Source organism: Hevea brasiliensis, chromosome 1 (genome assembly GCF_030052815.1).
Source record: "Hevea brasiliensis isolate MT/VB/25A 57/8 chromosome 1, ASM3005281v1, whole genome shotgun sequence".
Classification (NCBI taxonomy): Eukaryota; Viridiplantae; Streptophyta; class Magnoliopsida; order Malpighiales; family Euphorbiaceae; genus Hevea; species Hevea brasiliensis.
Window position 1 is genome coordinate 33,273,718 of NC_079493.1, and position 15,067 is coordinate 33,288,784.

The window sequence follows — 15,067 nt, forward strand, 5'->3', positions numbered from 1 at the left end:
CCATCCTAGATTATAAGTACTAGAAAAGGGATCATACCTGCATTGTGGTTGTCCATAATGTCCTACTACATTAGCATGTTGCATTGATTCATCCTCTTGTAATGCAGGACACATGTCAATAGCATGACCTAAACCCGAACAAATTCCACATACCTTAATAGTTTGCATGTTCCCTACAGCCAACTGCCTCACCAAAGAAGTTAAATCAGAAATTTTTTTCTCAAGGTTAGATGTACTTACCTCATTAACCTTCATAGGTGTGTGATCCATTCTCATTCCAAAATGCTGAGAATTTGCTGCCATGTTAGAAATCAACCTCCTCGCCTCTTTTGGTATCTTGTCAACCAAAGCTCTTCCACTAGATGCGTCTTGTCAACCAAAGCTCCTCCACTAGCAGCATCTATCATACTGCGGTCCATTGGTAGAAGTCCCTCATAGAAATATTGAATCAAAAGCTGCTCACTTATTTGATGATGGGGACAGCTTGCACACAGCTTCTTAAATCTCTCCCAATACTCATACAAACTCTCTCTATTGTACTGCCGGATGCCTCAAATTTCTTTTCTTATATTGGCAGCACGAAAAGCAGGAAAATACTTCTCCAAAAATATCTGCTTCATCCCATTCCATGAGTTGACGGATCCAGAAGGAAGGTAATACAGCCAATCCTTAGCTGTGCCCTCCAGTGAGAAAGGGAAAGCCCAAAGCTTGATCTGATCCTCTAAAACTCCTTGAGGTTTCATGCTGGAACACACAATATGAAATTCGTTTAAATGCTTATGTGGATCCTCACCTGCAAGACCATGAAACTTAGGCAACAAATGGATTAGTCCAAATTTTAACTCAAAAGCAACATTTAAAGCAGGGTATTAAATACACAAAGGTTGTTGGTTTAGATCAGGAGTAGCCAACTCTTTCAAAGTCCTAGCAGCCATGGTTTCGTTTTCGGAAATTGAATCCAAATCCGAATCTGAACTTAACTCCTTTGGAGATTGGAATCCTTCAGATGTACTCGGAATCTGCTTGGCCAATTTTCTCAACAGTTTAGCTATTTTTTCTACTTATGGATCAAAGATCAACTCACCAGATTGAGAAGTTCTTGTCATAAACAAAAAGAAATCAATGTAAAAACAGAAAAATGCCTCAAAACCCTAGAAAATGATGGAATTTGGCCTCAATAGGGTGGGACCAAAGAATCTTGTTGATTCATTGGTCTTGATCAAAGCATTATTTCCTTCAAAATAGGTATGGGTCGCCCTCCAAATTCAACTAAACTTCTTAATGAATAGTAACATCGTAATTTTTTTTTTCTCAAAAAGAAAATAGCAACACTTCACTAACAAAATTAATAACAGAATATCCTAATACTAAAAACACGAAATCCAATAAATTTCAATCCTTGGCAACGACGCCAAAATTCTTGGTAGCTGTCGAATCCACCAAAAGTTAAATTAACTGAAATTACCAATTATGAAATGTTTTCTGCAGTAAGTGGTAAATCCAGGTCTAATCCTAGAGACTGAATTATTAAATTTCATGCACTTGTGTAATGGAAAAAGAAATAAAGGTTAGGGGGTAATTCGTAGTCCAAAGAAGAAATTAAAAATAAGAAATTAAGAACTAAAATTAAATATGAAACTTCTAAATTAAACAAACTTCAGTCCAAGGTAATTCGCATTCCTATACATTGATTTGATCATAGACAAAAGAAATATAATTATCTCTTATTGAATACTTAACGTAGATTTACCAAACAGTGAGGTAAACCCCTGACTTCCCTATACTCATCAATTTGAGCCCAGCACTCTTCTTGACTCTAATTATTAACTGACTTGGTATTAAGCAATCCTCATCAAATTAATAACTGCTTTAAGAATAGGAAGTAGTTAAGCTGAACAACAATTTATGAAGCATAAATCATTTAATTCACCCTATTATTTTCTTAGGTTATTATTGAAAATTGGGATCATAATCAATAAAACCTAATTGCTACTCATGTTCAATCTTACACAACAATTACGGATTATGAAGATGAACTAGCAATTGACTACATCAAACAATTAACTAATAGGCCTTTTTAGCAAATCATTCAATAGATAAAGACAATGAAATCAGAAAACAATACATATTCAAAAAGACATAAATTAAATTAAAAACCTGATCTCACAAATCAAGCAAAAGAACTTGAATCTCTTAAACTGAATTAAAAACTTAGCCACTCATGTTCTTGGCTTACAGAAAATAAAGGAAAAATAAAGAAGAAATCTAAAAAGAGAATAGAGAATGAAGGTGTTTTTGAGGTCGAGAGGCTGCTGAATTGGATCCCTTGTGTCGGCTGCTGCCTCTTCTATTTACAATAAATGGTATAGGGTTAGGTTTTTAGAGTCTCTGTTAAAAACTGCAACTGGAGCAAAATCAAGAAACTGATTATCGACGGATACACGGCCCGTTTATCACTACACGGCCAAAGCCGTGTAACTTACTGGAGTTGAATGGGTATGTTTCGTATTGGCACATAAGGTTACACGGGTCTCTAGGATTTACACGAGTCAAGATACACGGCCCGTGTACTTTGTTTCTTCCTCAGTTCTTTGGATTTCTTTTGGCAAAATGTTACATGGGTCTGTGGTTATGCTTACACAACCTGTGTACTTTGTATCAACAACGCTTCTCAATCCTTTAACCTTTCCAAGCTTCCTTCCACACTTCTATGCTTTGGAACTTCACCAAAACCCTGAAAAATACAGAAAGAGTCAGATTAATGCAAATGCTAATAATTTCTCCATTTAACACAATTATTTCAGCAGCTCTCTAAACATATGCCTAATAGATAATTATACTTTAATCAGCTGAATTAGGCATAAAGATACCCAAGAAACACTAAAAGTGATGGAAGTAAAATTAATAAATTATGCACTTATTATATTGCCACGTAGTGCTCTTTTATATTAAGTATTTAATTTTCTTTTCATTTTTCTTTCAAGTGTCTTTATTATTGTTATTATTACATTAATTTTCATAATTTAATTAATTATTTTATTTAATAACAATTATCAATTATGATTAATTTCTCAATCTCTTATTATACGGAGATTTTTTTTTGGTAATTAGTAGTTATATCTTTTATGTAAATGTTTATTTTTTTTCTTTTAAATATCTTTATTAATGTCATTATCACCTTATTTTCATTATTTAAATGATTATTTTAGTTAATAATTAATTACCAATTATGATTAATTGCCTAATTATATATATGTAAGTTATAAATTATTTAATTATTATCCTTTTAATACTATAATAAGTAGTATTATTATCAAGTAAGTTACAATATATTAACATATATTTATTTCTTATACTTATAATTCCATATATTATATACATATAATTTTGCTTTCTTTTATTTTCTCCTTTTACATTATTTTTATGCTTTTAAGATTATTAATATTATTTTTAAAATAATATTAATATTACTAAATAAAAAATATTATTTTAAATTAATCATATTATTTAACAATTCTCAAATTTTTTCATATCTTTAATTTATTTTTCCATTATTATAATTTTTTTATTATTTTTATTATGAAATCTTCACTTAAAAAATTTAAGAGATAAAAATTTTAGCATACACATATAAAAAATAATAAAAATAAAATATACAATAATTAACAATAAATTTAAAGTATTATTTTATTTTTATATATTAAAATTAAAAATATATACGTTAAAATTATTTGTATATTAAATTATAAACACAGACAGTTCCTTTGTTTAATCCGTTTCTGAACTTCCCTGGCTAAATCTTGTTCAATTTGAACTTGTGAATAGTAATGGGCGGGATTGGGTCAGATTGATCCTCATCCCCACCTACTGAGGTTCCAACTTCCAAGTGGGGACAAGACGGAGTAAGAAATATCTAGAGCAGGAGAGAGGGACAGAAATGAATTTTTCATTTTAATTTTTTAACTTTATAATAATTAAAATTATATATTTTATATATATATATATATATATATATATATATATATATATATATATATATATATATATATATATATATATATATCCTTCCTCAGAATTTTTAAAGCCAATTCAAATAATTGGCAAAGAATGTTTCTTTTGAGTTTCTTTGCTGATTCCAATTCATGAACGACAGTTTGAAGAATAACCTTTTCTGAGTTTATATTGTTTGCATGAGGAAAGAGAAAGCTCCATTTCTTACTTGTTTCATTTTTAATCTTTTACAGATTGAATCTACTAAGAAATTTGATTTTTATGATGCATGATACTCTTATATGCGATAGCTTTGAAGTCTAGTTCTTAATCTTTATAATTTTTTTAATGATGAACAACATCAGAAGTCATTAATATTGTACTTCTTTAAGTGATTCTCTCCATTATCCATCCGCGAACTGATCTTAGGAAGATATTTTTTTATATTTATAGAATTTAAAATTATATATAAAAATATATATTTATATTAACAAGAAAATGAAGATAAATATAGCTTAATCCTGTCTCCCCATTGTCATAGGCAGGTGAAAATTCTCTGCCGAACTCGAGACACAGACAGATTCCAACGGGCGGCTTCAATTTTATAATTCCTATTTATTGAATTGAATAAAATAGGAATTAAAAAAAAGCTATTCATATTAATGAAAATAGTTATCTTTCACTTGTATTTTATATTTATATCATGTTAATTTGAAAAATATTCATTTTATATAATAATTATCAAATATTTAAAATTGAAAAAAATAAAATTATAATTTTTTTTTTCATAATGTGGTTTTATGATTTTAAAATTAAATCAAATTTAAAAATACCCATTAATTAAAACATAGCAATAACTTTCTGGTGTATTAAAAAAAAATTTGATACTGTATCACTTTAAAATATAAATATTATTCACTGGATCAGCCTCTCTATTTATCTAAATTCCTAATCCTACTAATTATAATCACACTCCTCATTTAAACATGAGTTTACTTAATGCCTATTGATATGGACCTGACAGAATGGATAAGAATGGCTAGGATTTTCAGTTAGCATGTTGAATCTTTTCCAGCAACCAAGATTTGTTCCACAACAACTCACATAAACCTCACTAAATACACCACAACACTAATTTGATGAAAAGAAAACTTGAATATATTACTCAACAAACAGATTACAAGAGTCAATGGCACTTGAAACACAAAAGCAACTTGTGCTGGAGTTTCTCAATTATAAGCCTAAGAAATTACAATTGACCAGCTTGCAATTAATCTAAGTTCTTAGTGGAACTTAGCAAAGAACATAAAATTCCTCATCAAAATGAGTTTGGCCAAAGCCTACAAGCACCAACAATGGTGTTCTTGTTCTCTCAAAAACCTAAATTCTAAGTCTATAACAAAGAAAGAAGAAGATAGGAGATAAATACCCCATTCAGCCAAAGCACAACAAAGCCTAATGGTCTATGCATGGTCTGGTTAATACTTAGTTACATACCCTAAATGTTCAAATTAATAATCCACAAAAGGAAGTTCTGTATTCTAAAGTCAATCACATCAATTCTCTATCAAGTGGTTTGCCCAAAAATGGTTAAAGTGTTTTTCCTTTATTTGCCCAAAAGTTGGATAATGTCTTCCTCCACCCCTCTCTTGCCAAATGGGTAAAGTATGTGCTAGAAGTGGTTGGTAAGCATCTGTCCAAGTACCTCCCCTTGCCAAATCACCATCCCATGTGGTTGCCACATCACCCTTCATCCGCCATGTCAGCACCTATGTGGTTACCAAATGGCAACCCACTTGGCAATCTCCAAAATGGTTCCAATGCCCTCATATGCTCTTAAAGCTTCTTGGAGGTGAACTTGCATGATGATCAAGCTTTCCCCTTGAATTGGGACCTCCATGGCCGAATGCTCCAACACCATGGCTTGGATTGCCTTAGCCCTTGATCTTATAATGGCTCCCTTGAATTGAGGTGCCTCTAGATCCACTATGATGTCCTTATCATCCCCTCCTTTTTGAAGAGAATTCGTCCTTGAATTTGAACTTGCATTATGGAAAGGAGATAAATCAGAAACATTAAAAGTATTATTTATGGTACCATACTTACCTTGAAGATCAATCTTGTAGGCATTGTCTCCAATCTTTTCTTCCACTCTAAAGGGTCCATCACTCCTTGGTTACAATTTGGATTTCCTATGGTTAGGAAACCTCTCTTTTCTCAAGTGCACCCACACAAGATCACCCTTTTCAAAAGAAATTACCTTTCGGCCCTTGTTAGCTCTTAAAGCATACTTTGCATTTTGGGCTTCAATATTGCTTTTAGCTTGCTCATGGAGCTTCTTGACCAATTCAGCTTTATTGGCTCCATCTACACTAGCAATCTCATTCAATGCTAAGGGCAACAAATCCAAAGGTACGAGAGGGTGAAAACCATACACTAACTCAAATGGAGAAAAACCACTAGAAGAATACACTACATTATTATATGCGAACTCAATGAATAGTATGCAATCTTCCCATGATTTTAAGTTTTGCTTAACCATAACTCTAAGTAGTGTAGACAAGGTTCTTTTTATCACTTCAATTTGGCCATTTGTCTGAGGATGGCAAGTGGTAGAGAACAACAACTTGGTCCACAATTTCCCCCACAACACCTTCCAAAAGTGACTTAAGAATTTTGCATCCCTATCACTAACTGTGGTCCTAGGAATGCCATGCAAATGCACTACTTTCCTAAAGAACAGATTAGCTACATAGGATGCATCATCACATTTCTTTCATTGTATGAAATGAGCCATTTTGGAAAACCTATCCACTACCACAAAAATTGAATCATGACCCCTTTGTGACCTAGGCAGTCCCAAAACAAAATCCATAGAAATATCAATCCATGGTGCTTTAGGCACAGGTAAGGGTGTGTGAAGGCCATTCGGCATCATCCTAAATTTGGGCTTCTTGCAAGTTTCACATTTGGCACAAACTCTCTCCACATCTCTCCTCATATGCTGCCAAAAGAAATGTTCCTTAAGAATATCTAAGGTCTTAGCTACGCCAAAATGTCCCATTAACCCACTCAATTACAAGCAAGTCTCTAATTGAACTCCTAGGTACACACAATCTATTTTCTCTAAACAAAAACCCATCATGCCTATAGAATTTAGCAAATGCACCATGTTCACATGCACTATATACTTGGCTAAAATCAACATCATTTGCATACAAGTCTTTAATATGCTCAAAACTAAGTAACTTAGCATCAAGAGTAATAAGAAGGTTGTACCTCCTAGATAGTGCATCTGCCACTATGTTCTCCTTCCCTTGCTTGTACTAAATTACATAAGGAAAAGATTCTATGAACTCCATCCAACTTGCTTGCCTCTTGCTCAACTTGTCTTGTGCCTTGATCTGCTTCAATGCTTGATGGTCCGAATGGATGATAAGCCCCTTCGGCCATAGGTAATGTTGCCATGTTTCCAAGGCTCACACCAAGGCATATAGTTCTTTGTCATAGGTGGAATAGTTCAAAGCTGCTCCATTTAGCTTTTCACTAAAATATGCTGCTGGATTTCTTTCCTGCATTAACACAGCACTAATACCTTTCCCAGAAGCATCACATTCAATCTCAAAAGCTTTGGAAAAATCAGGTAAAATAAGTAATGGGGCAGAACATAATTTCTTTTTCAATTCATTAAAAGCATGTTCTTACTCTTTTCCCCAAACGAAGTTGACATTCCTTTTTACAAGTTCATTCGATGGGGTAGCAATACTACTAAAATTTGGCACAAATCTTCTATAGAAACTTGCTAACCCATGAAAACTTTTAACATCAGATGCATTTTTAGGAGAAGGCCATTCTTGAATGGCTTTAATTTTCTCTTCATCAACCTCTACTCCTTTTGCACTAACAACAAAACCTAAGAAAACAATTTTTTTCTAAACAAAAAGAACACTTCTTAATATTTGCATACAATTTTTCTTGTCTCAAAACATCAAAAACAGATTTCAAATGATGCAAATGCTCATCCATGCTCTCACTATATACAAGAATATCATCAAAGTAAACAACCACAAATTTGCCTATGAAAGTTCTTAGAACATGAATCATTAATCTCATAAAGGTGCTAGGGGCATTAGTAAGCCCAAATGGCATAACCAGCCATTCATATAAACCATGTTTTGTTTTGAAAGCGGTTTTCCACTCATCACTAAGTTTCATTCTAATCTGGTGGTAACCACTTTTCAAATCAATCTTTGAAAATACAACACTACCATGCAACTTATCCAACATATCATCTAACCTAGGAATAGGGTGACGATGTTTTACCATTATTTTGTTGATTGCACGGCAGTCCACACACATCCAATATGTCCCATCTTTCTTTGGCACCAATAATACGAGAACAGCACATGGGCTCTTGCTTTCCCTCACGTGTCCTTTTGCCAAAAGTTCCTCTAATTGGAATGGTGGCAATCGGGATGAAATCAATTTGATGTTCGCTCTTCTTTTTGTCTCCACTAAGTTCGGCCTTTCTTTGTTTTTCACTCACCCCCTCTTTTGGTTCATTTAGTGACCTTTGGATGTTGATTTGATCTTGATGAATTTGAGATGGGGTCAATGGTAACAAGGTATCTTTCAGCCATCCTTAACAAAAGTGATCTTGTTGCTTCGGCCTTCAGGTGTTGCATCCATATCAAACAGCCATGGTCTCCCAATCAACAAGTGAGTGGCTTGCATTGGGATTACATTATAATACAGCTCATCCTGATATTTCCCAATAGAAAATGGCATGACCACTTGTTTTGTCACCTTCACCTTTATGCAATTATTTAACCATTGCAATCCATATGGTTTGGGGTGCTTGAATGTAGGCAGCCCCAATTTTTCCACCATTAGCTCGCTTGCCACATTATAACAGCCCCCACTATCAACAATCACACTGCAATGCTTGTCCCCCACCTTGCACCTAGTGTGAAAAATATTTTCCCTTTGCATCAGGTCTTCATTTTCCTCTACCTTAGCTTGGGTAGCTAAGATGTGCATGGTCACCAATGCACTAGCCTCACACCCCTTAGCCTCATACTCTCCATCTCCATCACTCTCATTTTCTTACATTTCTTCCCTCTCTTCTTCACTCTTTATCTCCCCAACTTCTATCACAATCATCACTCTCTTGTTTCGGCATTGAGAAGCATAGTGCCCACTCCCCAAACACTTGAAACACTTAACATTCCTACTCCTTTGGGGTGCATTTGAAGCAACAGAAATGTTGTTTTTCTTGTCTCCATCACTCTTGTCTTTTCCCCTCCACTCCTTGGAGTAGCTTGGAGTGGCTTTCTCCACCTTTGGCTTAGTTTCACTATTCGGCTTCCATGCTCTCTTGGTGGCTGAATATGGCATGGCTCCAAGCTTAGCCAAATTTTTCTTCTTCAATTGTTTTTAAACTTTCATAGCCATTTGCACCAACTCATTCAAATATGCATAGTGGTGCAACTCCACAATGTTGGCAATTTCAGCATTTAAACCACTATGAAATCTTGCCATTGTAGCTTCTGCATCCTCCTCTATGTTGGCCCTAATCATGGCAATCTCCATAGCCTTGTGGTAGTCCTCCACACTCTTGGAACCTTGGGTCAATTTTTGGAGCCTTTGGTGTAGCTCCCTAATGTAATAAGGTGGTACAAATCTGTCCCTCAACATATCTTTCATTTATTCCCAAGTCCAAATAGGTCTAGCACCATTCCTTCTTCTTCTAGCTTGTACCTGATCCCACCACACAATGGCATAGTCTTTAAACTCCACAACGGCTAATTTCACCTTCTTTTCTTTTGTATAGTTATGGCAATCAAAGATCAAGTCCACTTGCCTCTCCCATTCTAGGTAAACATCAGGATCATTTTTGCCATTGAAAGTTGGAATCTTCATTTTTATGCTCCCAACATTGCTATCTTGTCTCTCATGGTCATTTCTTCCCTTTTGGCAAGCATTCGGCCGGGCCTCCCACTTATCATCCCTTTGCATTCTTCCTCCTCCTCTTCTTACTCTCATGCCTCTCCCCCTAAGTGGCCTACATCCTCTACCTCTTTGCTGATAGGTTCGGTCATGATGCTCAAATTCATCCCATTACTCCTCATCTAGATCATATTGCCAATCTGGTTCATAAGGTTCTTGTCTCTCATTTTCTCTCCTACCTCTCTCATTTCCACCCAAATTTCACCTTTCTACACCGCCCTCATTGCCCCTTTCATTTTTGCCTCTATCCACACTTCCCCTTCTAACTCCAGCCCTAAGCCCTTCTATTGAATCTTACAAAGCATTCAATACTTGTGCAAGTCTATCAAATCTTTTCAATACTTGTGCAAGTCTATCAAATCTTTGAGCTACAGCCCTCCTATATATAGTTTCACTCTTATTTTCCTCAACTTCAATTTGAATCTCTATGTCATCAGCAACTTCCCTATTTCTACTAGTCTCTTCTTGGTTCTGATTATTTGACATTTTGATTCCTGCAAATCAAATCTGGTTAGTAGTAAATGGCTCACCCTTTCAAGTGTTTATGCACTCAAAATTAGGCTTTTACCCCTTTTTTTTTTATCTCACTCTTACCTTTTACCACTCAAGTGTTCTTGAACCAAATTCCACTTTTGAACTCAAATTCTCTTAAGCTATACTCGAGTGACAATTTATGGAACAAGGTGGATTGAAGAAATTGTAAGATGACACTGGAATTAAAAAATATCTCCCAATTGGAATTAGATACAAATTAGACACACTCAACAAACCCTAAGTTCTATTAAAAAATGTCCTTAATGCCAATTCAAATTCCAATTGTATATCAGGTCTTCAATAGTCCTAAAATGCTAAGTTCAACAATTTTCAAATCTCCAAATATGTACCAAGTCAATTTGGCTTTGATTCTGAATATGTGTTCATTCCTTCTTTTTTTTTTTTTTTTAATACTTTTGTCTTTATAACACTAATTTTGTAATCAGGAGTTGTTTAGTGCTCCTAATTCAAGTGTTTCACTTTCTTTTGTTCTTTTGATGCCAAGGCTGAATGTGACAAGGTATATTGCTCAAATTAACAAATTCAGCTCTTGTTCCAAAAATGAGTCCACAAATTTCTCAAGTTCAAAGTTTTCCAAAAGCAAAGTTTGTCTCAAGTTCTCAATTCCAAGTTCCAGCAACATCTTGTCCACTAATAACATACAAATTCAATTTTAATACTAAAGAGGCAAATAAGTTAAGAATCAGCTATGGCAGAAGGAGTACTCAACAAACAACAAGTAAAAATGTGACAAATGTATTTTAGACACTTAAAAACACTAAGAACCAAAGGATAATATTTCAACCACAATCAGCTCAAAACTGAAATTTTGGTTCTTGGAGTTTTTAAAGAGTTTTTGTTAGGACAACAAAAAACCAAGTAACAAGAAGGAAAATGGTAGGTACGAACTCACAAAAAAAAAACACAAAGACACAAGAATAGGGCTTTTGCAAAAGAACTTAAACAAAAACTTAAGGACAAGTTGGTTCAAGCTTTGCCTTCAAGAAAGTTTCACCCTTTCTAGCACCAACTCAAATGAAACACTAGAAATGAAGAAGAAGACACTTAAGTTAGTCAACTTACTTGGTTGAGGAAGCTAAAAGCTCTGATACCACTTGATATGGACCTGATCGAATGAAGAAGAAATGGCTAGGATTTTTAGTCAGCATGTAGAATCTTTTCCAGCAACCAAGTTTATTCCACAACAACTCAAACACTCATAAACCTCACTAAATACACCACAACACTAATTTGATGAAAAGAAAACTTGAATATATTACTCAATAAACATATTACAAGAGTCAATGGCACTTGAAACACAAAAGCAACTTGTACTGGAGTTTCTTAAGTATAAGCCTAAGAAATTACAAGTGACCAGCTTACAATTAATCTAAGTTCTTGGTGGAACTTAGCAAATAACATAAAATACCTCACTAAAATGAGTTTGACCAAAGCCTACAAGCACTAGCAATGGTGTTCTTGTTCTCTCAAAAACCTAAATTCTAAGTCTAAAACAAAGAAAGAAGAAGATGGGGGATAAATACCCCATTCAATCAAAGCATAACAAAGCCTAATGGTCTATGCATGGTCTGATTAATACTTAGTTACATACCCTAAATATTCAAAGTAATAATCCACAGAAGGAAGTTCTGTATTCTGAAGTCAATCACATCAATTCTCCATCAGGTGGTTTGCCCAGAAATGGTTAAAGTGCTTTTCCTTTATTTGCCCAAAAGTTGGATAATGTCTTCCTCCACCCCTCTCTTGCCAAATGGGTAAAGTATGTGCTGGAAGTGGTTGGTAAGCATCTGCCCAAGTGCCTCCCCTTGCCAAATCACCATCCCATGTGGTTGCCACATCACCCTTCGTCTGCCATGTCAGCACCTATGTGGCTGCCACATGGCAACCCACTTGGTAATCTCCAAAATGGTTTCCAATGCTCTCAAATGCTCTTGAAGCTTCTTGGAGGTGAACTTGCATGATGATCAAGCTTTCCTCTTGAATTGAGACCTCCATGGCCGAATGCCCCAACGCCATGACTTGGATTGCCTTAGCCCTTGATCTTGTAAAGGCTCCCTTGAAATGAGGTGCCTCTAGATCCACTATGATATCCTCATCACCTATATAAGAAACTCAAGTTTCCATAATATTATTATTCGGTTCACATTAGAGTAGTGGCCAACTAACCCATTCAGTATTCTTGAATTGCTTTGTAATTTCATACTCGTGATGATTTCTAAGACAACATCAAAACCAATTTTATTTCCATTTTAATTCAACAACTAAATAAAACCAATAAGTATTAATTTTCTTGACACATTGTTTCAAAAATTATTTCACAATTAATCATATTCTCAAGTGTGCTCTATTAGATATATAGAACTATAGGTGAATTATCCTAAGGTCCTTATACTTTTCTACTATTCTAATTCATCCTTGATAATTTTATTAAAAAATCCATAACTTTCTACCATATCAACTAAGTAGCTCTGTTTATTTTTAAAGCATTATGCTGTTTATCCCTAATGAAAAAAAACCAAATTATCCTTTTCAAATTATCTACCCCTGTCCTTCTCTCTAATTATCTCTAATTAGTCTCGATAAACTGAATTATTCATTATTGAAAAAATTTAACACAAAAATATATAAACCAACAAAATAACAAATAGTTAAATCTATACATTTATAAAATACTTACAATTATAAAATTGTATTATAACAATAAATTTCACTTCTTATCATATTCACTCACAAATTTATAATTTCTCATTTACATTGATACACTTTCATTTTCATTAACTTAAATCTAAAAATGATAAGCTACACATACAACATACATGTAACATCCTCACTTTAGCTAAAAATGATAAGCTAAAAAAGATAAGCTACACATACAACATACATGTACGTTCTACTGTTTCAGTTACCAATGTCGGTCCAGGCAGCTAAAATAGTTGGAATCATAATTAGACTAGAGTGAAGAGTTATAAATAAACCAAATAATGATAAGAAAAATTAAGAAAAATTTTTAGAAATGAAATGCACTAAGGTTAAATGAGCCGTAGCCCCAGCGATGAGTGACCCTAACGAGAAGTGACGGTGAAGGCTGTTAGCAACCCTAAACCTGGGGAAAATTCCGTGAAATAATTTTCAGGATTTCTAGGAAGGATTATTGTGGTTTCAATGATAATAAAATGCTAAAAAAATACAAGAAAAATTTAATCAATCGATACACATAATTTTAGCTCGTTAAGCCAAATAGAGGGCATTTTGGTCATTTCGTCTTCAGAGATAATTTTTGACCAACTTGTCGAATTAAGTACATAAATTATATGATATCAAATATGAATAAACATTGCTAAAAATGAAATTAAAAGTGAGTAGTAAAGAAAAGAAAAGAAATGAAGATAATATTGAATTATTAAGTAAGCATGAGGTCATTTAAAAATTTTTGGCCAATCAAAATTCAATAAATACATTTATAATACATTAAAAAAGAAAGAGAAGAAGTAAAAAATCTGGAAAGAGCCATCAGCCATCTTCCTCCTCTTTTGGCCGAACTTTGTTCCTCATCCCTCTCCTCCATTTTCATGGTTACCAAAGCTTATTTCCTTAGTTTTCTTTCAACAAAACCCTAAGTTTCCAACATAAAACCTTAATATTTCATCTTGGTGAAGATTTTGGGAGCAAAAAGAAGTAGCAAAGGAGAGTTTTTACAAGCTTGGAATTGACTCCATTCAAGGTTAGTGTCCAATTTCTTCTCTCTCACTCAATTCATGTTTAAGGACATGAGATAAGTTGAAATTGTAAGAAAAATAGAATAAAATTTATGTGTATGTATGTATCCCTATAATTTTGGTAGCTTAGAGATGATTAGGGTTTGATGAATTTCCTTGAAATAAAATAGTATGTGAGCTGCCCTTGACATGAGTTGAGTAATTGAACATTTAAGTGTAAGTTTAATGCATGAATGGAACTTGAAAACTTGGGGACTTGAGCAAAATTAGGGTTTGCTTATGTAATGGTATATGAACATTGTAATGATCAATTAGTGACCATTTGGCTATATTTGATGAGGAATTAAAGTGATTTATGACATTGGAATTGAGGTTAGGTATGCTGCCTTAGGTGACCTGCAGGGCTGGATGTGAGTCCAGCAAGTTTGGGCAGATGTAACTTGAGTTGTGTAGATACCAATCCGGGTAGATACCAATCCGGCTAGCCTTAAAGAAAGTAGCATAACATGATCTAGAAAACTCCAAATGGAGTGATTCAAAAAGGGAATTAAAGAAGACACATAAAGGAACAACTTTGACTAAGAACATTTAGCAAAATTCTCATTGTAGAATTGCCTAATGGAACAGTGAACTCTAGTACCTAAAACTGAAAATTTTGATTTATTTCCTATTGGTTTTAAGTATTGATTGGCAACTAATACCAACACTTTTGTGAACCAAAATGTAGTAATTTCATGTGGTTAGAACTCATGTAACTATTATATATGAGAAAGTCAATATTTTGACTCAAATAGTAA

General features: G+C 34.0%; 1 non-coding gene across 1 annotated transcript; it reads left to right on the forward strand.

Annotated features, from left to right (window-relative positions):
• Nucleotides 1-465: 465 nt before the first annotated feature.
• On the forward strand, nucleotides 466-572 carry LOC131169756 (small nucleolar RNA R71). Its single transcript, XR_009140664.1, has one exon. It is a non-coding gene; the product is annotated as a small nucleolar RNA R71 (small nucleolar RNA).
• The last annotated feature ends 14,495 nt before the right edge of the window (nucleotides 573-15,067 follow it).